Genomic DNA, 27,581 nt, shown 5'->3' with positions numbered 1-27,581 from the left:
TGATAATCACTTAGATAAATTCATCAAGAGAAAAAGAGGGTTCAAATCAATAAAATTAGAAATGAAACAGGAGAAGTTACAATGGACACCACAGAAATACAAAGGATCATAAGAGACTATGACAAGCAACTATATGCCAACAAAATGGACAACCTGAAAGAAATAGACCAATTCTTAGAAAGGGACAATCTCCCAAGACTGAACCAGGAAGAAATAGAAAATATGAACAGGCCAATTACCAGTACTGAAATTGAAACTATGATTACAAAACTCCCAACAAATGAAAGCCCAGGACCAGATGGCTTCACAGGTGAATTCTATCAAACATTTAAAGAAGAGTTAACAGATATCCTTCTGAAACTATTCCAAAAAATTTCAGAAGAAGGAACACTCCCAAACTCATTCTATGAGGCCACCATTACCCTGATACCAAAACCAAAAAAAAAAAAAATTACAAACATCATCATGCACTTTTTATTATTACATTTAATTGTCTTGGCTTCTTAGATAAAATTGTTGTGCTATTTAAGTGGTTGCTTTAGAGTTATAATAAAGTTCTTTAACTGAACATAATCTACTGTCAATAATATACTACTTTACACATACTTCATTCATATTAAAGAATCTTATAACAGCACAGAGTTTTCCCTCACTATCTGAAAGTAGAGCATTCCAATGAAAACATTCATAAACCAAAATGGCATAAACCAAAATATCATAAACAAAGAGTATCTCCCTGCTTTCTTAAAGTGCATTAGGCTACTTCGCTGTTATGAAAAACCTGCATTAGCATCTGTTTTCACTGATAGAATGAAATCCAAAGAGGATTTTTGCTTTTATCAAAAAAGCCATTATTGTACTAATGCAAGTCTTTATGCAAACTTTCGGAAAACAGGGAATACTTCTGTCATTTCTTTCTAGGGCTTTGTGCTATTTTTGTTATAAATTTTATTTCATTAATGTTATGAATATCAAAATACATTATTACTTTTTCTTAAATAATAGTTGATTGTTCTGTGAAGAAATTAAATAAGAAGCAAAAAGTCCTTTAATTACCCATACTACCAGTGCTCTTTATGAATTTAGATAGATCCAGCATTACATCTGGTATAATTTTGTTTCTGCCAGAAATATTTCCTTTCACATTTCTTGTGATGCAAGCCTCCTATCGACACATTCTTTTAGCTTTTATGAATATTAAAAATTATTTCATTTTCACTTAGGAAAGCAACTTTTGCTGGATAAAAATTTCTAGGTTGATAGTTTTGTTTCTTTCAATACTTTAAAGAAATTACTGTATTCTGGCTTACATTGTTTCTGATGAGAAATATGTTAACATGTTTATCTCTTGCCTTTTTTCTGTGGTGTCTTTTCTTTGCTCTTTTATCACTGGTCTTAAGCAATCTGACTAATACAGTGTACATGCCTTAATGCCATCTTTTTCATGATTCTTATGCATGGGGTTTGTTGAGATTCTTATATAAGCTGGTCTATATTTGTTATTAAATATAAAAGAAATCTTGGCCACTATTTCCTCAAATAGTTTCCTCTGTCTCTTCTTTGAGACTATAAATTGCATGTACATTTTGCCACTTGAAGTTTTCTGTAGTTCCATATGCTCTGTTAATTTTTTCAGCTTTTTTTTTTCTTAAATGTGTTTCATTTTGGATAGTTTCTATTACTATGCTTTCATGTTCACACATCTTTTTTTCTATCTCATCTCTTTGAGGATTTAACCCATCCAGTTTATGTTTCATGTGAGACATTGAAGGTTTTAATCTCTAGAAATGTTTTGCATTTAAAAATTAAATTATATCTCTCTTTAACATTTTAAATACTTCATTTCTTGAATGGCATACAGTCGTAAGGACTATGAGTTTTGTCACTGATGCCATTTCTGCATCCATTTCAATTGATTGCCATTCTCCTCATTCTCTTTTTTAATGCCTGGTAATTTTTATTAGGTACCATTTTGAATTATTAGTTCCAGGACACAGTTGAGCTACTTGGAAACTGATTTTCTGCATCATGCTTTTAAGTTATTTTTAGGCAAAACCAGAGCCACATGTGGTCTAGGCGGTCCTTTCCCCTCTAAATGAAATGTGGTTCTTAATCTTCCACCCAATGCCTCATGAGTGAGGAGGTTTTTCACTCTGATTGTTCAGAACAGGCACTGTTCTTTCACATTGTCTTAGTCCATTCAGATTTCTACAGCAAAATACCACAAGTGGGTAGCTTATAAAAAAACAAATTTATTTCTCACAGTTTTGGAGCCTGGGGAGTCTAAGATCAAGGTGCACACATAGTCCCCTTCTGGTGAGGACTGTAGCCAGCCTTCTTCCTGGTTCATAGACTGCACCTTCTTCCTCTTCCCTCCATTGGTATGAAAATCTGTGGGGTCCCTTTTATAAGGGCATGAATCTCATTCATGAAGTCTTTGCCCTCTTGACCCAATTACAATCCACAATATTTCACCTACCAATGCTATCACAATGGACATTAGGCATTTAACATTTAAATTTGGGGGAAACATAAATACTCAGACCATGGCACGTGTTCATCTTCATACATAAGAAAATATAAATTAAAAAGAAGAGAATTTGACCTCTCAGCTAAGTAATAATATGGCATTTTTATAGGCAATGTTTAAAGTAAATGTCTATGGGAATTAATGTATTTGTGCTGCATTCCTATGGAAAAAATAGTGAATTAAAAATTAACCGTTATTGAAATGATTCAGGAAATATCACTGATGTGGGAAAATGCACACTTAAAAGGGTACAGCTGATTTAAACTTCTTATATCTTCATCTTTTCCTTTTAAGGTAAACATTGATTTTGATTCATTTGTGTTTCTAGATTCTGAAACATTTTTTTCCCCTCATGCCATTTCTTTCTGAGTAGTTAATGAGATTTTTCTCATTAAAAATAAACAATTGCAGTTCCAACTTTGCCTAGCACATCTAACACTATGGAGGAAAAAAATGCTATAAAATTAGTCAATCATATTTATAGAGGGATTTCTTTTTAGAAAAGCCATATTAAGGTTTTTAAACATAATATTAATGAAAACCTAAATTTAAAATGACACTAAGGAAAGATACTTTCTTTCTCAAGGAAAATAAAACTTAAAAGTCCCAAATTCATTTAAATTTTAGGATTCTACTGGAAAAAGAAATCATATGTTTACTTTTATTATAATTTCAAAATGTTGATGGCATTTTTTAGAGTATTTTTAAAATGCAGTACACATATGAGAATCTCTAAGAATAGAATAATTTTATGTTGTGACTTTCTTTTCCCATGCAGACAATATTTTCATGTCTTAAATTGTAACCTACAGCTTATGAATTATTATTTCATCAGATTCATTGTATTAAATTTTATTTAGTATAGAATTTTAAGATTTCTTAATTCTTTATCAAACTAAATTAATAAAAAAAGAGAAAGAATAAAAGAGAGAAAATGAAAAAAGAAAACAAAAGATAAATGGAAAGAAGGGAGGAGGGGAGATATTAAGGAAAGAATTGAAGGTGGAAGAAATAATGGATGGAACTGAAGAAGGCTGGAAGAAAGAAGCCCTACTGTCTTAAGAATAAGAATCACACCATGAAAATAACTCATATGGCATGAAACATTTATTTTTATATTACATTTAAAAACAAATACTGCCATGTGAAATTGATTACTACAAATCAAAATCCTAACCATCAACTATAGAAGAATATACAAGACATTTCAATTTTAAAATTTGTCACTCATCTCATTACAAATGTATAGTTCATTATTATATTAAAATTCAAAACAGTAATGGTTATTCCCATATTGCCAGTTACCAGGAAAAAATATTTTTACATGCAAACACAATTTTTTCTTCTTGTTATGTGTGTATAATCCCTTTGGTATTCTATATTTATTAAAATGTAGTATTCTATATGGCAGTACTCTTTATATAGCTTTCTACCTTCAATTTCCAGTTCTCCAGAGAATAATTTTCTGTGAACAAATCAGTGTCTAGAAAATAATTACCCTTAATCAGATAAAGAAGAAATATATGAGGTAGTCTAAGAATGATTGATTTATCTTTGGGGATTAATAAAACTATATGAAGAGATCACATTAGAAGAAAGTATAGACATATCAAGGCAGAGAGCTGAGCTTTCATCGCTGAAAACCTTTTTACCACGTTTGCTTTCACTACTAGACCTAATGAATATTTTGCATGGATTTGTTTAAATTAGTCCACCAGGGAGTTGGGTCTCATATGGAAAATAATAAAGCCAAGTACAGATACTGTTCCAAGGTCAGCAAGCACTTAATCAGATGGTTGTTCAAGCTACTAACTTTCTGTTAGACGTGGAAATAAATGAGCAGTATTAAAAATATATGTAATTTAACTAAGAAACAATATTAAATGAACTCCTTGAATAAATAGATTTTTTTCCAAAAAAGTCATTTTCCTCCAAGATTGTAAATGTCTCTTATTATTGGTTTTTATTTTTTTTGTTTGCTTGTTCTGTTTTTTTGGTAGAACTTAATCCCATTTAGCTAATCAAATATTTTATTTTTATAATGTTTTACAGTAACATTTATATATTTGCATAATTCAATTTGTTGCTTTAATAAATTGATTGAGGAAGCAGTATTAGAACATCAAAAAGCACAGTCTTTCAAGCAGGACTGCCTGGGTCCAAATGTCATTGCTGCCTGTTATTAACCACATAATCTTGAATCTGTTACTGAAACTCTTTTACCTGATTCAGTTCCCTAATTTGTAAAATGTAAGTTATGAGATAATTCATGCAAATAGTATAAGGAGATCACATTAGGAGAATGCAAATTACAGAGCCAGTTTTTTAGTTGCTTTCAATCGTCATCATCATCATCATCATCAGCATCATCACCATCAGCATCATCACCATCATCATCATCACCATCAGCAGCAGCAGCAGCATCGTCAACCTCGTCATTTTATTCAGTAAATCATGCCAAACTATTTTCTAAAATAACCATTCTTTAAATGAGAATGAAAGTATTAATCAACATCCTCCTTTTTTTTTTTAAAGAACTGGTTTTTAGATAAATTCTTTTTTTAATAAATTTATTTATTTATTGGCTGTGTTGGGTCTTTGTTGTTGCACACAGGCTTTCTCTAGTTGCTGTGAGCAGGGGCTACTCTTCATTGTGGTGCACAGGCTCCTCATTGTAGTGGCATCTCTTGTTGTGGAGCACAGGCCCTAGGTGCGTGGGCTTCAGTAGTTGCAGCACATGGGCTCAATAGTTGTGGCTCATGGGCTCTAGAGCACAGGTTCAATAGTTGTCATGCACAGGCTTAGTTGCTCTGTGGCATGTGGAATCTTCCCAGAGCAGGGCTCGAACCCGTGTCCCCTGCATTGGCAGGCAGATTCTTTACCACTGCGCCACCTAGGAAGTCCTGTAGATAAGTTCTTGAGTGGATTGGAAATCACTGCTAAATGAAACAGTAAAAAAAATTGAACATAAAATTGTTATTCATACTATTGAATATAACATACATTTGAAAATTTATGTAAGATTAATTTTCTGAAATTTCAAGATGTCATGTCTTCTCAAGTTCTCTATATTCACTGCATGAATTTGATTTTGAAGTTTTCTACAAACTTATTCAAGTAATATAGTCATTACTTAGTGGGAAATTTTAGATCATAGGTCTTTCAACCAGAATGCCTCAAGGACATTTTTCAAATATGAGCTAGTGAAACCAAAATATCAGTCATCATAAAATCATAGATTGACAGCTTTCTTGAGAGTTGGCTGATTTGTCAGTAAGCTGGATATTCAAGTTACTGACTTGCATTTTGTCTCTTTGGCTCTGAACTTCTATGTCCCCAGGTGAAAATACACCTCTTTGACTCTGTGTGTGTGCACGCATGCATTTTGTGCTTGCACTTATTTTGTTTAATTTCATCCTTTGATGTTAAAGCACATACTGTGTAGAGAAAAAAATGAAAGATGTAGAAGAAAAGAAATTTTCTCCATGACTTAACAGCAATAGGGATTAAGTTCTCAAAATATTTTACTCAGTCCTTAAAAATGAAAGTGAAGAGGCTGCAAAATTGCTAAATACAAATGCAAATATGACAAAGTAGCAAAATCTATAGAGACTTAGCATTGTTCTCCTTTTACTTTGTCATTTTCACAGCTTTTTTAAAAAATTTACTTTTATGAGTGCTACCAAGAATACATTTTAAGTTGTTTCCCTTAATTAATGTAATACCTTAGAACTAATAATAAACGTACTTGATTTATCATTTCCATTTGAGAATACCACATTACTTGCATGATCCAAAAAACTAAAAAGACATTTTTCAAAAAGGAAAATGTTGGACATATTTCTTCTAACTGGGAAAGAATAAGGATTCTTCCATGGTAGGTGATAAGCAAAGAAACCGTTGCATATCTGGTATAACTTGTTCTCTTCTTCCACAGAAAATGGGTTGTTAGATATCATCATGTGACCACAGGACCATGAACAGGGGTCCATGTGGCACTTCTGAATATGAAAATAAGGATGAAGGTTATCCTTCCTCAATTTCTCTTTCCCTTGAACAAGTACCAGATCCCAGTGTGGCAGTTAACCAGCTTTGACCTTGCTGATTTTATCTCCTCCTTTTGCAGTAACTCTTTGTATATCCAGTCTGCTTTCCAGAGGTTGTAGCCTTGCTCTGTAACCATCGTACACAGCTTCAGAATTCTCCATGTATCCTGAGGAGGAAATGTACCTGGGTATGTATTTGAACTGCATCCAGAATTCTTGGTGCCTTTGATAACTTACTTTTGGCTTTTCTAGCTGTTTTAAGGACAAGCTGTGAATTACTGCAAAAGATTATTTAAAAATTTTTTAAAGCATACATTCAAATACTTTGTCCACTATCATGAAATCATGTTTTTTATTGACTTGGAGAATTCTGTATGAATCATAAGTATCAATTCTTTTATATTATATAATAAATTCTGCCTATTTCACCCTGGCATGCCACTTTTTCTTAAACTTTGTTAATGTTGTTTCTTATTTTATAAAAGTTTCCATTTAAATTTAGTCCAAGTGTCATTCACTTTTTATCTTGTCTCTTTATGTTTAGTTTACTAACATACTTCTTATCTCAATTTCAAAAACATGTTTCTTAATTTCTCATTTAGTACCTTTTCAGTTATACATCAGTTGTATCTCTTTTCTTTATCGATATGTCTTGGGGACAAGAAAATGTGCCTCAGACAGTTCTAAATGCAGGTATGTGCTCTGAATTCTGTCACCATGTTTTCATGGTGGCCACACTTTCCACTGGTTGCTTTCAGCCAAGGATGAAGTGAGTATATACAGGAATTTGTGTAAGAAGTGGGGGTACAGCAGCAATTTAGGACCCCTCTAGGACTTGTAAGGGCTCTTGATATGAAATATTTAGATGACTGGGAGGCAAAATACCATTTATTTATCATTAATATATCACTTCTGTTATTTTTTGCCTATGTTTTTTACATAAGATTTTCTGAAAATATGTTTTAAGTTTCATGAAAAATCTACTAGGGTTTCAGTTATAATTATGATGAATTTATGAATTCATCTCATTTCTCCAAAGATATATCATTCTTATCTTTTGTTATGTCCTATAGTCAAATGGCACATTTTTCTCAATATTTGTCAGACACAGCTTTTTACTTGTAGTCATATATATAAGTATTCTTGAAATTTGAATGTCAGCTAATGAATATCAATAATCACAGCTAAAATTCACCAGTGTACTTCTTGTAATGAGGGAGAAAATATAACTTTATAAATGTAAGCAGGGAATAAAGCAAATCTTTTTTTACATAAGTTGAATATGGTTTAAAAATAAATGAATGTTTAAAATATTTTTTAAAGTGATAAATGCAGATAAATGCATAACATCAATAACATTTTTATAGGTTAAAGATAGAGAACTTTCCTTTTTTCTAAGATGAAAGATTTTCTCTAAATACCCTCTTCTGCCAACTCTCCAGTCTTCCAGGATGGGGGTAAAGGCTTAGAATGCTTCATCTCCTTGGTATATTTAGAAAGACTAATTAGGCATGTGTAGCTTAGCCCTACCTACTTCCTTTTGGGAGCAAATCTATTCACAGGGAGAATAATTGTTATTGCATGCATCTTAGCTTCTGTCTTAACCTAGCTAGATCTTTCTTCCATGTAGGGAAGGCTGTCTATGACTAGCAGAATATGTGACTCATTGACTAAGTCTTATTCTGAGATTCAAGTACAAATTCCATTTGGACATCAGACTGAGTTATTTCTGCTGACCTCAACTCTATCATAATAAAATTGACATTTTGCCTTCCATCATTGTGTGTGTTTGGGATAAGGTGGAAACAATTAGGTCTGAAACATTCTGTCTCTTAAGTGGGGATGTTTTAATATTTCTGTAAATAAATTTTAATTATAATATATTCAAAAATTGCTTGTATAATTTTACAAGACATAAAAATAAAATTTGAAATACAATGTGCAGATTATGATATATGGGGAAAATTCATCTCAAAATTGTTTGTTCTTAAGGAAAGCTTTCAATCTGTGTTCCACGCAGATGGAAGGGAAAGAAAAAAGAAAATAGCCAATATTCAAAACCTTAGGTCTTTAATCTTCTAGGAAGACCCAAACATAAATTTCTTCAAATACCTTATTGTTAGGCATGAATGCTTTTCACCAAAAAACTCCATGGGGTCTCAGAACACATACTTTAGGCTTCCCATTTTTACCATAGAGGAATGGGTTTTGAGTGAATTTGGGTAACCAAACCTTAGTGCCGGCCTCAAAGTTCTTAGAGAATTTGTAAATTTAGTGAAAATTGACATTAATGTAGGCCCTCCAAAATCTTAAAATCAAGGTGTGATTTCACAGAATTCTTCTACCTCTGTCTCTAATCTAGTTTTAATAATATTCTTTTCTTGGGGGAAATTTTAGATATGAAACCTGATATTGTAAGAATGAAAAAATACATAAAAGTTAAAGCAGGGACTGAATGTGTCCAACATTTGGGGAAGAAATCTGGTCATTAAGAGGGTAGATAACTTGGTTTTAGTAATTCACATATGTAATTTTGTTCTGCAATATGTTATATAGATATGGTGATAGTCTCTGAGAAGGTGTAAAAGTTTAAAATCTACATTTAAATTCTAACAGATGTAAATTTAGACTTATGCAAAAAGAATATTAGATTAGTGTTAGAAAATTTTTTAATTTCTATTTAACTGTATAAATCCTATTGAGATAAAGGCTTAGAGCAATACCTGTGCTTTGATGTTAGCTCTGAGAACCTGTTTGAAATACAAGCTTGGCTTATGGGCACATATTATAGGAAATTGTGAAGGAGGTGGTTTGATACTCCTTTGCTGCTACCATATATGCTTTTTTAATCTATTGCTTTCCAGTTTCCAAATTTCCTCAGTGCCAATGCAGTCCTATTCTTGAAAGTAAATTAGACTAATTTGCTCTAGGACAATAATCAGCAGTTGAAATGATCCTGGCAGAACATAAAAGAAAACTGGAAACAAGCTTGCTTATAATAAAAGAATTATATTGATACAATAGAATGCTCCAATTTTAGGTAAGCTTCAAATATCCTCAGCTTTAACCTCTTATTGTTTCTGTTGTCTTTCATACTGTAGCTTTTACACAGAGCAAGGAATGTTTCTTCAAGTCTTCCCAGATTTTTCATTCAGACAAAATAATATCCACAGAAAAAAGATGGCTTCTTTATTTTTGGATTAGTTTTATAAGAGAATAAAGGACAAAATTTCCAGAAAAAAAACCAACAACACAGAAGTCCTTCCATCATAACTCATTAGTCACAATCAGTCACGCACTCTTTCAAATTCAACAAATGACAGGAGAAATGAAAGTGTTGAGATCGTCTTGGACCAGTCAGGATACATCTCTGGAATCTGATAAGGGATCACTTTCTGTGGTAGAGAACAGAACAAAACCAACATCCTACTGGGAAGGAATAAGGAAGTAAATTGATAAGGGGTAGGCAGCCAATGGGGGCAGCCATGTCACTTAACAGAATAGAATAAATATAAATATATTTTAAAAATATATTTTAAATATGGTTTTTGTTTTAAAAAAGGAAGTAAAACAGTTGTATGAACTAATAAAGGTATGAGTGCTTCTGGTAAAAAGAGACAGGGATGGGAGTCAATTTTGGGTGGATTTTACGGGATTCTTTACATTACACTATGAAGGAAACTCTGTACTGTATTTTTAAGTAAAATAAATGTTCTTCATGTTAACTAGCAATTGCTACTTCATTTAAACACAACACAGGAGAATAAGTTTATTTATTTATTTATTTATTTATTTATTTTAAATTTTTTGAGATTATCTGGCTATTTTGGGTCCTTTGCCTTTCTTTTTTTTTTCTAAGAACTTTTATTGATATACAGTTGACATGCAATAAACTGTATATGTTAAAAGTGTACAATGTGATATGTTTTCTTATTAATAATGTACATATGGCAATCCCAATCTTCCAATTCATCCCTCCCCGTTCTCCCCACTTGGTGTCCATATGTTTGTCCTCTACATCTTGGTCTCTATTTCTGCCTTACAAACTGGTTGAATTTTACCATTTTTCTATATTCTGCATATATGTTTTAATATATAAGATTTCTTTTTCTCCTTCTGATTCACTTCACTCTGTATGACAGTCTCTAGGTCCAACAGGAGAATAATTATATTTAAATAAAGTTGACATTTTTAATGATTGTTTTAAACAAGTTAGTATGCTTAAAAATGGAAAATTTTGCCAGGGATGAACATGGATTACATGGTCATCTATATTCTATATGCTAGACTCATTGCTCTTTTAACAATACATGAAGATATTTTGTTCTAATTATGGCATCTTATGGACTTCTGTTCAGTAAAGCAATTGTTTGATAATACCAGAAAATGGCTGAAATGTGAATATGTTTATTTGTTAATAATATTAATAACTCAGAATGTAGCAATGACTATTCCCCAGTAGGAACTCAAAAATTTATTTGATGTATGCTTGAATGAACAACGCCATTTACTGACAGCTTCCTATATGCCAGAAACTCTGCTATCCCTTATTTAATACTAACAACATCATTGCAGGACTAGTACTATTTTCCCCATTTTACAGATGTGATGACATATATTAAGTAATTTTCTCTGAAGTCAGATATTAGCTGATAGCCTATTTTCTTCTTGGAATGCTTCTATTTGGGTTCACAGCTGGTATTGAAAGAAAAAGATTGAGTACCTATGTTTTTATAAGTGGCATAACCAATAAAAATGTTATTGAAAAGAATGGTGGAAAGAATGGTTGCATGCCTTTAAACAGAACTTTTGCTTAACATTGCGAGATACATTTCCTAATTAGTTCAGACCAAGGTGGTATACTCAATAGCCTGCAGTAGAAAAAATGAACATAAGTTTTTACATTAACATGACAAGTTTTTATGAATGAATAATTATGATGAATAATAATACATCAAATCTGTAACTATGGCTGAGATAATGTCTTCACTTCTTCAACCACAACAGAATTTAAACTGGTTTAAGTTATCATGGTACATAGTCTAAATTATTTACACTAAATTTGAAGTGATCTCAGTCTCTGTAATAGAAATAGGATCTCTCTTATATATCTTTATGTAAAAACTATACCCTTGTATACTTCATAATATTTTACTGGTGTAATCTAATGCCAAATGCACTTGAAACATCTTTTCTTTCTTTTTTCTTCCTGGAAGTTGCCTATGATCTATAAAAGGCAAGAAGTCTCATTTGAATAGAGTAAAAGGATTAATTATTACTCATGCAGAGAAAAATTTTTAAGGATTCAGCTGTCTCAGTGATAGATGGATAGACCACTGAGAAACCATTTGAGACTTCTGTGATTAGGTTAGACAGGTCCCAACTCCTATTAGTGAGTGTTGCCTTGTTCTGTTACAGAGAGGAGGCAGCTGTCTTCTTCAGTTTTCCCCCGGTGCTGCCCGCTTTAACTAAGCCTATAACATTTTCGACAAGCAAATCAGGAAGGACTTTGCAGACAGATGGCGAAGCTGCCTATGCATTCTCATTTACATGCAGCCTTGATTCCTAACTGTACTTGAGCCATATGCAGGGGTTTTGCATTCCCATTGGATTGGTTTTTAGTGCTAGGCAGACAAGTCAAATCTACCTTGGTCCATGTTTTCCTAATATGATTTAATTCAATGGAGTTATGCAAAGTGTTTATCAAAAGAACTTTGGAAGATAAAATCTTGGCTGAGTGCAAAAACCATGGTTAGTGAGAAGAGTGCCCTAGGAGACTTACTCATGTAGGAAATGAAGGCTAGATTATATAATTCATAAGCTAAAATGAAGCAAAAATATAAACAAACAAACTACTTGGGATTTTGAATTGCCTAAGCCTAATGCTGTTCTATTAAAGTGTCTCTAATACACTAGCCAAATTATGCATTTTCCATTATGGGATGATCCAAAGAAAAACTAATATTAAAAAAATATACAAACATTCTAACTCTTGCTTATAACCTTACATATCCTTTTGATAACATACAAAACAAAGAGCAAATCAAATTTTTGTGGAGAATTTTTGTCACAATAACTAAAACTTTATTTGTGGTTCATCAAAATAAGTAACCTCTAACGGAATCATGCAAGCACATTTTATTTAAAAGAAAAAGTCAATTACTAGAGGTGAAGATGAATATAAGTAATAATTTTTAATGAATTATTTTTTACCTTATGAATTTTAAATTATGATAGTGCTTAATTGTATTTCAATATATTATGATGAGAAATCTAGTTCCTATAATTTTATTGTATTCCATGACTCATAGTCAAACATAAAAATACTGTATTATTGTATTTCTATAATAAAAATATAAAAAATGTAAGTATAGAAATTTGAAAAGATTTGAAAAAGTCTATGTATCATTCCATATCAGCACCAGGCACATTTCTTTCATATATTAAACATAATTGAGATAAATCTGAATAAACAAATTATTCTTCTATTTCTTACTAGCATCTATACCCTAAGTACATCCCAAAGCTTATTCAATTAACTTCAAAAACATTTTTTAAGCTGCAAACATTAATTTTATGAATGCATCTCTTCAGCAACAGCCTATTGTAGACAGTTATTATTTTTATATATTTGCACTATTATAAATAACTCTGTTGTAAGTATTTTGGTATAAATACTTGCTTTTACTTTAAGTGATTTCCTTAGGAAAGATTTCTAGATTCAAATTATATTCAAGAGTGAGATTTTTAGGCTTTTATTATATATTGACAAATTGCCTTCATAAAAATTTATGTTTATTTATTCTATCACCATTAGTGTGTGTGTTTATCAAACATTGCTAGCTATGTAAGTTAGGATGTATTCAGTTGCAAATAATATTAACTATGAATATGATTACATAAATGTTCTCATAAGCAGTTTAATGGTGGGACAGGAATCATGAGTGGTTAGTCCTATGATATAACAACATCTGTAGACCCAGATTATTTTTTTCCTTCCTTCTACTAATTTCAGTGTTGAATTCATCCATGTTGCTAGGATTCTGAGAATTGTCAGAAACCTAAATTTCCAGATGTCACTTAAACATGACACCATCTGGAGGGCAAAAAACACGATAAAAATCACATGTTTTTTTTTTTTTCAAGTGATCACTATAAATCACTCTTTTCTATGGTTCTTTCTTGGGACATAGCAAACTTTCCACAAAAATGAACAAAAAATATTCTCTTATGGCTCATGGCTCAGAATTTGCTTATATTCTGACTCATAGTTAGAAATATTTGTCTACCAATAATATATATTCATTTATGAAAGAAGAATAGATAACTACAATAAAAAAAAAACAAATATAAAAGGAATAAATGGAAACAACACTCTGTAGGTTAAACTGTCCAACGTGGACATTGGTTCTGTCTTCTGAGAAAAGTCTTCCTTCACTGTTTATTACCCTCTTGGGCTGTATTAAAGATGAGCTTCACAATTTGAGTGACCCACTTTTTGCCCTGTGTCTGGGAATCAACTCTGATAAATGCAAAACAAATGTAAGCAAATTTTAGCCAGAAAATGTACTATCTGCACTTCCTCTGGCCCAATCCTCCACTCAGAATTTCACATTTTAGTATTGTTACATACCACTCTTCATTTTCTGGTGCCAAAATCTACATTAGAATACTTTCAAGTAGCAGGAAGCATATTATCCACTCAGACTGGCTTTTAAATATAAAAACATATATTATCAGATATAACAGGTAATCTAGAAAGATAAATCTTCAGAACTAGATAATTTACCAACTCAAAATTGCAATGTAAATTTATTCTACCTCTACCAGCATCAGTGGTGGCTCTGTCCTGAGGCTGAGATAGGATGACTATGGTTGGTCCAGGTGCCTCTGTCACAACAAGAACAAGAAGAGAATTTCTCTTAGTGCAGATTATCTAAAGAAAGAAAACCTTTTTTTCTTTCTAGAAACTTCTGCTCAGGTGTCCACTGGTATCATATTTGCTAGGATCAGGCTGCATGTTTATTTAAGAACTAGTTAAAAGTGGCTAGAATCATGAGATTACCTTAAAGCAAAAGACTCTTCCTGGAAAGGAATGTGAATTCAAGTCATTCCCAGGAACATGGTTGTACAGGAGAGGACTGTATAAATGATCAGTATCAGTAGAAAGGTAGGTGAAGGATAAGTTTCTCAGGCAAATGAGTTTAAAATTTCTTTTCTTGACTGCACTGGCTAGAAACTCCAATGTGATTTTCTGTTGTTGTTGTTTCTTTTTGTTTGTTTTAGTTTTTCTTAATTAATTAACAAATTTATTTATCTATTTATTTGCTGCCTTGTGTCTTTGTTGCTGCACACAGGCTTTCTCTAGTTGCAGTGAGTGGGGGCTACTCTTCATTGCAATGCGCGGGCTTCTCATTGCAGCGACTTCTCTTGTTGCAGAGCACAGGCTCACTAATTGTAGCACATGGGCTTAGTTTGCTCCGTGGCATGTGGGATGTTCCCAGACCAGGGATCAAGCCTGTGTCCCCTGGTTTGGCAGGCAGATTCTTAACCACTGCACCACCTGGGAAGCTCTCCAATATGATATTGAATAGAAGTAATGAGAGCAGATGGCCTTATCTTGTTTCTGATTCTAGGTAGAAATATTTGATAATTCATTCTTGCACCATTAAGTATGATGTTGCTTATAGATTTTTCCAAGATGCCCTTTAGTATGTTGTGGACATATCTTCTATTCCTTGTTTGCTGTGATTATTTTAAAATCAGGAAAGGTGACAGATTTTGTCAAATGTATTTTCTTTATCTATAGAGATGCTCATTTGTTTTTTTCTTTTAGTTTTTTAATGTGGTGAACAACATTGATTTTCAAAAGTTATTCTAAACTTGTATCCTTGGGATAAAATCTATTTGATCAAGGCACACTCTTCTTTCCATGTTGCTGAATTCTATTTGCTAGAGGTTTGTTTATAATTTTTGCACTATGTTCATGAGGGATATTTTTATCCTTGGAGCATGTGTCTCTGGTTTTGGTATCAGTAGAATTGTAACCATATATAGCAAATTGGGAAGCAATCCTACCTCTAAAATTTTGGGGAAAGTTTTGTATAGTATTGGTATTATTTATTCCTTAAATGTTTAGCAGAATTCACCATAAGGGCCTACAATTTTCATGAGAAATTTTAAAATTACAGATTAATTTGATTTAGTTATTATAGACTATTGATGTTACACTTTTCTTTTGAAATTTAGTAAGTTTCAAGGGTTTTATCCATTTTATCTAAGTTGTAAATTTACTGGCATAAAATTGTTACTATGCTTTTATTACCATAGGCCATATTACTATTATGGCATTTTCAGAACACTCTATGGCAATGCCATTTCTCTAATTCCTGATATTGGTGACACTTTATTCTATTTTTATGAACAGTCTGGCTAGAAATTTATCTATTTTCTTGATCTTCTCAAATAACTAGATTTTGGTTTTGTTGATCTCTAAAGCCCATTTTCTGCTTCACTGATAACTACTCTCATCTTTATTATTTCTCTTCATCTGCTTATTTTTGACCTGATTCATTCTTTGCTTTATAGTATCTTAAGGTGAAAACTGAAGTTATTGATTTTAGAGTCTTTCTTCTTTTCTATTATAACCATTTAATGCCATAAATTTCATGCTAAGTGCTGTTTTAGCATTTTACTACAAATTTATTTGTGTTGTGGTTTCAAATTTATTCAATTCCTAATTATTTCAAATTTCTCTTTTGAAATATTCTTTGACCTATTGGTTGTTTAGAAGTGTCCTATTTTGTTTCTGATTATTCGGAGATTTTAAAGAGTTATTTTGTTATTTATTTCCAATTTAATTTTACTAAACTCAAATTTTTGTGTAAATTACATCCTTATAAATTTATTGAGCTTGTTTTTATGGTGAGGATATAGTCTGTTTTGAAAAATTTTACATGCACTTAAGAATATAATATGTATTTTGCTGTTGGTGATATGTTCTATAAACATCAGATTTAAGTGAAACTGAAGGACATGTTGAAAGCATTTAAGAGGAAAACATCTTTCTTTTTTAGTGCCTCAATTTTGTACCAAGTAAAAACCTTGAAGACAAAGTAAACACCAATGACAGGTAATGGTTTTGATTCTGATCAATAGTAAATTTTTCAATGTTTGAGCCAAATTATAATTTAACTTTTTCATAATTTCTTCAGTTTTGATTTGCTGTTATCTAACTTTGTCATCTCTTATGAGTATTGAGGTTAAAATCAAGAAAATATATTTATCCTAGAACAATTCAACATTGATCATATAATGAATACTGACTGGTTCATTTAAAATACACACGGACAAAATACATTATACATACACATAATATTTGATTTGGCTTTTGTAGAAAGGAGCGAATGTTCCTATATCCAAACACTATTATGCTTTTTAGAGTATTTAAAACAAAAACAGTTTTCTCAGGATGGCCATTTAGCAAGTAAATTTAACAAAGATCTGGCATGTTTGATGACTATTTACTTTGTATAATAATGCTCTGCATCTTAGTGCATTCCCTTAAGTGCAGTTTATTTCAGCAGACAACACATAAACTTGTTATCTAGTGAACTTCTATCTTAGAAGTGTTTTAGATCTACAAATCTAAAGAAAAACTGCAAAGATGGTAGAAATGTGAACTTTTGAACCATAATCTTTTTTCCCTTAGAATGCAGAAATGGTGTTGTATGATAAACCCTGAAGACTACTGAGAACCCAAAGTAAATTGGAATATATTGTTTTGTGATTTGAAGACTCAAAAAGAATTTTTCTTTTAGCTTTCTTTAATTTTCCCTTAGAAAATGTAAACTGTGTTTTGATGTGAAACATTCTAAGTTTAGACACCCACAGGCAAGTTGTTTTCTCTAATTAAAACAAAATGAATACAAATTTCTTACACATATATTTTTAAATGTGAGAAATGTACTTTAATGTTTCTAAAGACTCCTCAGCAGTCAAACTGCCTCATTCTGAAAATACTACTTTTTGCAGCCACCTAAAATAGTTATCAAAGTATATTTGACACACCAAAATCATCTCATACTTGTGTACTATTTAATAATTGGTATCTTGGGACCATTTGCCCCAAATATTTCACAGTCCTTAAAAAAATGTCTATCAGAAGACATTATACAAACATATTTACACCTAAAACTGTTTAATTATCAAAAATTGTTCAACAAATTATATGTTTAATTTTATTAGCTAAAACATTTTTCTACTTCCCTTTAGTAATGTGATGTAACTTAATGTCTTCTGAAAAGATAAGGAAAAAAGGAAGCTAGAGAGTGTTTACAATAAAATAAATTTTTTAAAAAATTTATTTCATTGGCTGTGTTGGGTCTTTTTTGCTGTGTGTGGGCTTCCTTTTAGTTGTGGTGAGTGGGGGTTACTCTTCGCTGTGGTTCATAGGCTCCTCATTGCCATGGCTTCTCTTGTTGTGGAACATGAACTCTAGGTGCGTGGGCTTCGGTATTTGCAGCACATGAGCTCAATAGTTGTGGCTCATGGGCTCTAAAGCGCAGGCTCAGTAGTTGTGGCACATGGGCTTAGTTGCTCCATGGCATGTGGGATCCTCCTGGAGCAGGGATTGAACCTGTGTCCCCTGCACTGGCAGATGGATTCTCAACCACTGCGCCACCCAGGAAGCCCACAATAAAATAAATTTTAAGGAGAACATTTGAAATGTTAATTTTTTGAAGTCAAAATGATATAAAGTTTAATAAAACTCTCAATGTTCATATTAAATTTATATTATTACCTATATCAAGTATTTTAGTCAATATTCATTTGTTACTGCAAGTTACTAACTTTGTGGATTTAATTTTTCTTGATAGTGTATCATTTTTTCTTCATTCAAATTTTCATAATGTAACCTAATAAATCACCTTTGAAATGCTTGAGAGTACAATCATATAAACATACCTGGAGTTAACATTTCTGGTCTAATTATCAGTTAAAATGTTGACATAAAAAATACAGCAAATATAATAAAACTTATAAAGAAGCACTCCTTAAAACCTAATTTAAAAATAGTTTTATTTATATAATTGTGCAGCCTCAAAGACCCAGTGATGTACACCAAGCAAAATATTTAAACTGCCATTAGTAAATCAGAAATTTTTTAAAAAATTAAATATAACTCTAGACAAAAATAACACATCATTAATATTAATTCCTATGAGATAAATTGCGTCTGTGTAAAAACTGCCTCAAATGAATATATGAAGTCAGGTTAAAGAGCCCTTATAATTTTTTAAAATCACTTCAAGATTTTAAAAATTCTTACGTTAAATATATTTTTCCCCCAAGAGTTTGGTAATTGACTTTTGATATTAGGATCAATTGAGTTCATGTAAACCCCCTTCTACCTTAAATACACATAAACATTGTGTTATTAAATGAAAAATAAAGTGAATATCCACAATCCAAAATAACAAAGGGAATAATTCTGTTACCGAATTCAGGTTGGGCTGCTAGCTGCTCCAAAATGAATAATCGAGGGGGTTAGTGTCAGTAGAAAGGAAAGGTGCTTTATTCAGAAAAGCCAGCGGTCTAGGGAGAAGGTGGACTCATGTCAGCAGACCACCTTTGAAGATTCTGTTTGGCCATGACAGTTTTTAAAAAGATAAAAGGGAAGTAATCTCAGTTAACCATTCAGGCAAAAGGTTAGGTTCTTTGTCATCTTCCATTGTGTGAAGGCTGCTGACTTCTGATGTTCCTTTGGATGCTATCCTGCCCACATGGTCCACCTGCAAATTTACTAAGGGGAGAGGTAGGGGTAGAGAGTCAGTCATTCGTTAGCTACTTAATTTCTTCATTCTTACTCCTTCTAATCAAGGAAAAGAATCAAGTTAGGCAAGACATTGTGTACATTCAATGAAGCAAAAATCAGAGTTAGGTTAATTGTTACCTAGTGATTTATGATTAAGGTTTAAGGGGAACACAAATAGACAAACAGAAAAGGTGCAAGAGGTCTGCTTGCAATTCAAACTTATGAGAAAAATTTAAAAGCACCATGTTAATAACAAGCATTCTTTATGTAACTTAATTGGAAATCAGGGAATAGGGTTCAAACTGACTCTCATACATTAGTTGAGTTATTTGGGGAATATAATTTCATTTTTTAGGTTTCTTCTTTGAAATGTGAGGATTTAACTCTTAAAATTTTCTGTTGTGAACATTTTCTTTGAGAAAGTACCTTTGATTTAAAACCTAAATATACTTAGAAAAAAATTTAGGAAGATACATCATTAAATTAACTTCTACTTTAAAAAGTTTGGGATTTTGTAAGATTCCAACTTTTTCTAGGTTTTATAGACTGCAGAACAACTATTTTCACTTTCTCACCATAGGACTGTTCTTTTAAATTTATTTAAACAATCATTTATGTGATAATTGAAATCTACTATACTTTTCTGCAAAATGTCTTGCTATTAATATATCCATTATAGGCATTTTAAAATAAAGCAATGAAAACATTTTGGAATGATAAATGAATTTATGAATGAGTGATAAAAATAATAAGGCACAACTGAGGTAAAGTTGATGAATAAATACTTTCTATGCACTCTCAAAATACATTTTTATCTACATTATTTTACCAGGTCAAATGAGGACCTAGAATTTCAATTAATTTCATAGAGTTTATATAACATTGTTCTCTTACTGGGAATTTTTTGTCCTAGAAGTATTTGGAAATAAAATTTTATATTCTCTATCCACATGTAAATGACTCAAAATTTCATACAATTTTATCTCTAATACATTTTTTGAGTAATAGAATAAAAATCTCACCATAAAATGAGAGTTAGTATAACAGAGATTGATAGAAAACACCCTCTAAAGATAAATGACCCAGGCTTTGTGTAACAATCCCGTAGATTATACCCTGAAGTTAAGTAAAACAATTCAATTCCACTCTGTTATTTGTGGATTGCTGTGGAGACAGGAGAAAACAGGTGTTAATGTTGGTCACTGCTTAAGGAGTCTCCATCATTCTTTGGTCACAAAATGTGTTCATCTCCACAGGGCAGAAAACAAGGCACTAAAGATAGATCATCATCCTCACACGAGAAACAAACTGCCCATTTTCCCATTGATAGGACACAGTCAAATGGACAGGTGAAAGTCTCCTATTTAAAAAGTTTTAGTTTTGAGCCAAAGAGAACAATGGATCAAAAGAACAGCTCTTCAAGGGTAAATGTACAGTTGTTATTACAATTCAAACTAAACCATAATTTTATATTTAATTTTACACAGATGGTCATGAAAAAGCAAAATGGTTAATTTTTGATTCCTCAAAAAAGTGATCATTTTTCATCATCTTTTCTGTTGCTTAAAGTAAGAATTGTAATCCTAGCCCTCTAAAATCAGCATCATATTTTAGGTAATTAAATCTCTAGTAATATGCAATATGCTTTAAACATTTTTTGGCTTTTGTTGAAGAACAGATAGCCATTATCATATGTTGGTTTTGTTTTTCCTAAGAAAAAGCTCAGGATTTATGATGGCTCTTTAAAACTTAGATTTCATAGATCTTCTTACCATACATCAATTAAAAATATAATTTTTGTCTATTAAAAAACTGCATAAAGAGGTGCATCCACCCTGGATGGAATATCGATAGCATTATATAATGTACACTAAGCCCATTATTTACACAAAATTTTGTATATGTTTACAGTTATGTGATCATTGTCACCAAAAACTGAAAACTCATGATTTATTTGTACATGTGAATGGGTAAACTGTGATACACTTATTCAATAAAATACTACCCTGCAATCAAAGGAACAAATTATTTATTCACACAATGATATGGATGCATCTTATAAGTATTTGTTAAGTGAAATGTCAGCTTCCAAGGCTCCATATTTACATGACATTTAGAAGAAGATAAACCTCTAAGGGTAGAAAACACATCAGCACCTGCCATGTATTGTGAGACAAGAGAGGTTGCCTCCAAAGAAGAGATACAAGATAATTTACGTATTGTTTCTGGCTACTTTGGAGCTGCAAAGAAAGAATTGCATAGTTCTTGGAGACTCTGTAACCCACTGGAAAAAAAAATGCCATCTTTGTTCCCACCTAAATAACGGCATACATTAGAAGGTATAGTTCAGATACCGTTTTCATTGGATGTCAAAATATAATTGTCTACTTGAGTTATGTTCAGCAATATGCATATTTCCACTCTCTTTACATATAACTATGTTATTCCCATTGAATTATTTTTAACACCAATGCTCAAAAATAGCCACATGATACCTGCTTTTCATTATGGCAGTTGGTTTTGCTCTGACAGTTTGAGGCAAATTCATATTTTTCCTAAATTACATTGTTGCAGATGTTTATCTAAATTATTATTTGACTCAATCATATAAAAAAGAATTATGGTTCTAGCTACAATCCACTATGCTTTTCCATTTCTGTTCCAGAGAAAATTATGAATGAGATTAAAATAACAGCAATCAAACAAGAATCCAGATTCATGTACTATGGAAAACAGCACAAAGACAAGTACCTGAGACCATTGAGAGTTATTCAATCCTGAGCTTGAGTGTAACAATTCATCTATCTCTACATGAAACCAATTGAGTCACAATGTTTGAGAATCATGGATTAATAAAGGTGTGTGATAATCGTTGATTCACAGACCTCCTCAGGAGCTTCCCTGGGTGAGACATGAAACTGATCCCCTTACTTAGAGGCCAGGGAGTTACTGAAGAAAGAGGCAGGCCACTCCAGATGGGTAGGTGGCAGTTTTAATAAACAAGGGTGCTTACATACGAGGCTGGTCTTGGGCGGCCACAAGAGGAATAGCTTTCCATTCCACACCCACCAGACAGAATCTTAATGTTTTATAGAGGTCTTAACTGGGTTCAGTCATGGGTACCCAGTCAGATAGAAATACCACATTTCTGCCTTAAAGCTGTATCCTTAGAGCAGCATCTGGGAGTAGGGAAGGCAAGCAGAAGGCACATTCCAAGTTGCCAGGTTCCAGCTGGAGGTCAAACCTGTGGACACATGTTCTTGATGACCACCCCAACAATAATTTAACATGTTCTCTGGATCCTAGAGCATACAGGTATATAATTAGAGTTGGAAGACATGCAAATTATGTAATTTCTGAATAAAATCAGAAAATGAGATATAATCATACCATAAAACTGTATGTGCATACTTAGTCAATCATAAATTGTTCTGAGTAGTACTCATAAATACTTATCTTCCTGCATTTTCTTTGTACAATTTAGAATAATAAATGAGTAACAGAGGTTTCCTTAAATTTATCCCAAATATTGGCAAATTTAATCATACAAGTATGTTGATCTCATTTTATTTTCCATAGTTTTTAATATCCTGTATTGACAGCCATTGTACTGATGCTTTAAAAATATTTAATTTAATATAATCCTATTTATGTGAAAATGTGTCTGAATCTACAAAGAAAAATAGCCTGGAAGTGAATATACCATCATGTTAACAGTAGATATATTCAAGTCACAACATATGATCATATTTGGTGGCCTTAATTTCTAAGATAATTTTCTGTCTTCTAATTAATCTGCATTGAAATTATTTTACTTTTAAAGCAGGAAAAAGGGTGGAATTGTGACATTCTCAATATTTTGTAAATGATGTTGGGTCATTCTGTGGTCCATACCTACACTCCAGCCACTTATATACTCTATTACTAATTTTTAAAGGTCCTTCTGGGAATGAAATCGCCACGTAACTAAATTATGTGATTTTGATAATAAATGCTAAAAAAGTGCCAATTTTTTGGTTTTGTTTTCCTTAGAAACCCAAATTTTTCAAAGCAGTATTCTGTGAGGTTGAAATTCTTTCCAATATGTCAGCCATGTACTGGGAAAACACTAACACTTGGCAGTTATAGAGCATTTTAATGATTGAACTAGGCAGATGGAGGTCATTTGGGACAGATGGTAATAACATACTGTATATATTTGATATCTTTCAAAAAGTAGACATTATATTGTAACTTACATCACAAAATCCTATCATTGAGTTTATAAAATCCCTTTATCTTCTGCTTTCATTGCCGCTTGAAGACATTACATAAGATGCAAGTGTTGTAGTCCATTAATGTGTTTCTCTTCAGAAATATCTATGTTATGAAGAAGCTCAAATATTCACAGAATGAAAATGCCTTCAGCATCTCAAGAACATTGCCTATCACCAAATAAAAAATCACTTTTAAGGTAGGTGAATATTGAATACTATCTACTCTCTCCTGATGATATTTCCTCCTATAAGGTAATCTTTTACAAAAGCACCAGTGTCTTGAGAGTCTTTATTTTATTTTCTAAAAAGAATAGTTATTGGCATATAGTAAGTATCCTTGGATTTAAATTAGTAAATGCATTCTCATGAGTGTATCAAATAATTTGTCTATGAAAAGTAGTAGGAGATGAAATTTTTATTCACATTGCTGAGTATTTACAGGAAGATACATCAGTTGAGATGTGTATGTGACTTTTGAAGCACAAACACATAAAAAGGTGTGTGTGTGTGCACAAACGTGTGTTATAAGGTTTGTAAACCTGTTTTATCTGTCCTTTATGTGGATTTTACTTAGCACATATAAACTTGATTTAATATTTTGTCAATAATATGAATTATGTAAAAATTTCATAAAAATATGTATATGAACACATATTACTACAAATATATTGTATAATACTTTCAAACAACGAACATGAATTTGTGATGCTACTTGGCCTAATAATAACAGCAAAGTTGTAGCCAAAAACAAACCAATTAAAATGTTTGTGAAAAACTGTAGGGATTTTTAAGCATCTGACAATTTTTGTTTAACTGCTTTGACTTTTACTGTTTTCCCATGGAAGAATTTTGCATTAGGTATTATGGACCCCATTTCATTTGTTGTAGCTCTCACCTGGTCCAACAACCAATCACTTATGTACACACACACAAAAATACATTCATTGAATGTAGCATTGGTTCCAATGTAATGCCAAGCTACACAATTCTACAAGTTTACAGATGGTGACACTCTCACGACCTACTTCTAGGCATGTGTGTTATTTCTTTCAATATTCTCTCTGTCTTCTGAACAAACTGCCCTGAATGGTTAATTTTTTCTAACATGCTCCTAATTTCATCATGTCAAGGTTAGGACTGGTTTCATAGATGTGTGAATAGTATAGTCACACAGGCCTGCAAGAGCCATGTGCTTAACATTAAATGTTCTGTGATCACAGTCTTTAAATTTTATTAACTTAATCCTTGAATTTACACTTTCTCATTGATATTTGCTGAGATGAAGGAGCAGGGTCTTGGAGCTTCAACTCACCAATGGTCATACCTCCTTATTATCTCCTCATCTACTCAGATAGGTTGTCCACTTCTTTCTTTTTTTGTGATGAACTGGCCTTGCCTAGCCTTCCCCTCCCTGCCCCATACCCCTCCAACAACTTTGGTTTTTTCTGCTCGCAGTGGTATGGGGAGGATCTAAGTCTAGATCACCCTTGCAACAACCCATTATAACTCTCCCATTATATTCTCTTGGCCTCCTTAACAAGAAGCAATTACCCATGAATGTAAGGTTTTATTTTGAGATTTTCAGGGCTGTTTATTTATTTATTTATATTTATATATATGCACCAGTATCAAAATATTTTTATTACTGTAGGTTGGCAGTCATAATTGAAATCTGAGACCAACATCTTTCTTTTTATTTTTCCAAGATTATTTTGGTAATTGCTGTGGGCTTAACTGTGTCGTCCAAAAGGATATATCACAGGTAAAAATGTGACCTTATTTGGAGATAGGGCTTTGTAGATACAATCCCGTTAAGATAAGGTCATATTCTAGGGTGAGCCCTAGTCCAATAAGACTGCTGTCATTATAAGAAGAGAAAATGAAGATATGGGGAGAAGAACTCTATGTGAAGACACACAGAGGAAAGATGGTTATTTTAAAACAGAGCCAAAATAAGGAGTTGTGCTAATATAAGCCAAGGACCATCTGGTGGTACCAGAAGATGAAAGAGGAAGGGAAGGATCATCATCTTGAGGTTTCGGAGGGAGTTATTTGCTATTTGTTTTCTATGTGTCTTTATCTATTTGTTTATTTACCTGTTCTTCCATTGGTGACTTCTTTTATGTTGGATGAGTTCTTCTAGAAAATTCATTCTTTTTTGTTTCTTATAATATACTTTCAATAATTTTCTTAATGATTACCCTGGGGTTTTAATTAACATCTTAATATAAAGCAATTTATTTCAAATTTGTATAAATGTAACTTCTTTAATATACAATAGAAGGGGCTTTCCTGGTGGCGCAGTGGTTAAGAATCCGCCTGCCAATGCAAGGGACACGGGTTTGAACCATGGTCTGGGAAGATCCCACATGCTGCAGAGCAACTAAGCCCACGTGCCACAACTACCGAGCTTGTACTCTAGAGCCCGCAAGCCACAACTACTGAAACCTGCATGCCTAGAGCCTGTGTTTTAGAAGAGAAACCAGCAGAGGGAGAAGCCCATGCACCCCATAAAGAGCAGCACCCATTCACCACAACTACATAAAGCCCATGCACAGCAACAAAGACCCAGCACAGCCAAAAAAAAAAAAAAAAATTAAAAATATATATGTATATATAGAATAGTAGTAAAGTAAAATATTTTACTCCAGCTGAGCTCCTTTCCCTCCTCCCTCCATTGTGCTAAATTGTCATGCAAACTACCTTTTTATAGATAGTAAGTCCATCAGCAAGATTTATAATTATTCCTTTATGTAGTTTTTAAGTCAGATAGGAGAAATAATTACAAACAGAAATCCACTTATGCTATATTTTATATTTACATATTTACTTACCATTCCTGATGTACTTTATTTCTTTTTGTGGAGATAAGCTAATATCCAATGCCATTTCAGCATGAACAGTTTCCTTTAGTATTTCTTATTTAGTAGGGAAGGTCTGACAGCAGTAAGCACTCCCAGTGTTTATCTTGGAATGCCTTAAATAATACTCCATTTTTGAAAGATACTCTAAAGGATATGGAATTCTTTGTTGAAGTTTCACTATTAATTTCTTTTACCTTTAGTGCTTTAAATATGACACCACACTGCTTTCTGGCCTTTATGATTTCTGATGAGAAACCAACTACTAGTCTTACTGAGGATCTCTTGTACATGATGAGTCATCTTTCTCTTGTTTTCATGATTCTCTGTCTTTATTTTGGGCAGTTTGTCAATGAATGTCTAGGTGTGGATCTCATTGAGGTCATCCTGCTTTGATTGGAGTTTATGTTCAGATTATTGTTTTTCATAAAATTTGGACAATTTGCAACCACCATTTTTTCAAATATTCTTTTAGCCGTTTTCACTCTCTTTTTTTAATTTAGAGACTACAGGTATATATATGTTGGTCTACTTGATGGTATCCCATATGTATCTGAAGCTCTCTTCACTTTTCTTCATTCTCTTTCCTTTGAATTCCTCATACTAGATTATCTCAATTGAACCATCTTCACATTTATGGATTATTTTTTTCTGCTAGTTCAAATCTGATGTTGAAACTATATGGTGAATTTTCTATTTGTTATTGTATTTTTCAATTCTAAAATATCTATTCAGTTATTCTTATATTTCTAGATCTTTACTGATATTCTTAACTTGATGAAACTTTCTTTTCCTCATGCTTTACTTTAGTCCTTAAGACATGATTTCGTTGTAATATGTTCACATATTACAATTGCTGCTTTAAAGTCTTTGTATGATCAGTTCAAAATCTGGGCTTTCTCAGGGACAGTTTCTATTGACTGCTCTTTGATTTTGTTTTATTTTTGTTTTCTGTGGATGGGCTGTACTTTCCTGTTTCTTGGTGTGTCTCGTTTATTTTTTTAATTAAAAGTGGAAATTTTAAATAATATACTGTAGCAATTCTAGAAGTAACTCCTTCCTCCCCAAGGT

At 32.3% G+C, this 27,581-nt stretch overlaps 2 long non-coding RNA genes across 2 annotated transcripts in view; one reads left to right on the top strand and one right to left on the bottom strand.

The window, feature by feature from the left end:
- Positions 1 to 17,889, top strand: part of LOC130837342 (uncharacterized) — a 34,352-nt gene extending 16,463 nt beyond the window's left edge. The window contains exons 2-4 of the long non-coding RNA XR_009049277.1: positions 6,657 to 6,764; positions 16,653 to 16,708; positions 17,288 to 17,889. This is a non-coding gene — a long non-coding RNA (uncharacterized LOC130837342). The remainder of the gene's footprint in view (positions 1 to 6,656; positions 6,765 to 16,652; positions 16,709 to 17,287) is intronic.
- A 787-nt stretch (positions 17,890 to 18,676) lies between these two features.
- Positions 18,677 to 27,581, bottom strand: part of LOC130837343 (uncharacterized) — a 67,937-nt gene continuing 59,032 nt past the window's right edge. The window contains exon 5 of the long non-coding RNA XR_009049278.1: positions 18,677 to 19,381. This is a non-coding gene — a long non-coding RNA (uncharacterized LOC130837343). The remainder of the gene's footprint in view (positions 19,382 to 27,581) is intronic.

This window comes from Hippopotamus amphibius, chromosome 15 (assembly GCF_030028045.1).
Source record: "Hippopotamus amphibius kiboko isolate mHipAmp2 chromosome 15, mHipAmp2.hap2, whole genome shotgun sequence".
NCBI classification, from domain to species: Eukaryota; Metazoa; Chordata; class Mammalia; order Artiodactyla; family Hippopotamidae; genus Hippopotamus; species Hippopotamus amphibius.
Note: the sequence above shows the minus strand (reverse complement) of the source record. Positions and strands in the feature narration are given on the sequence as shown.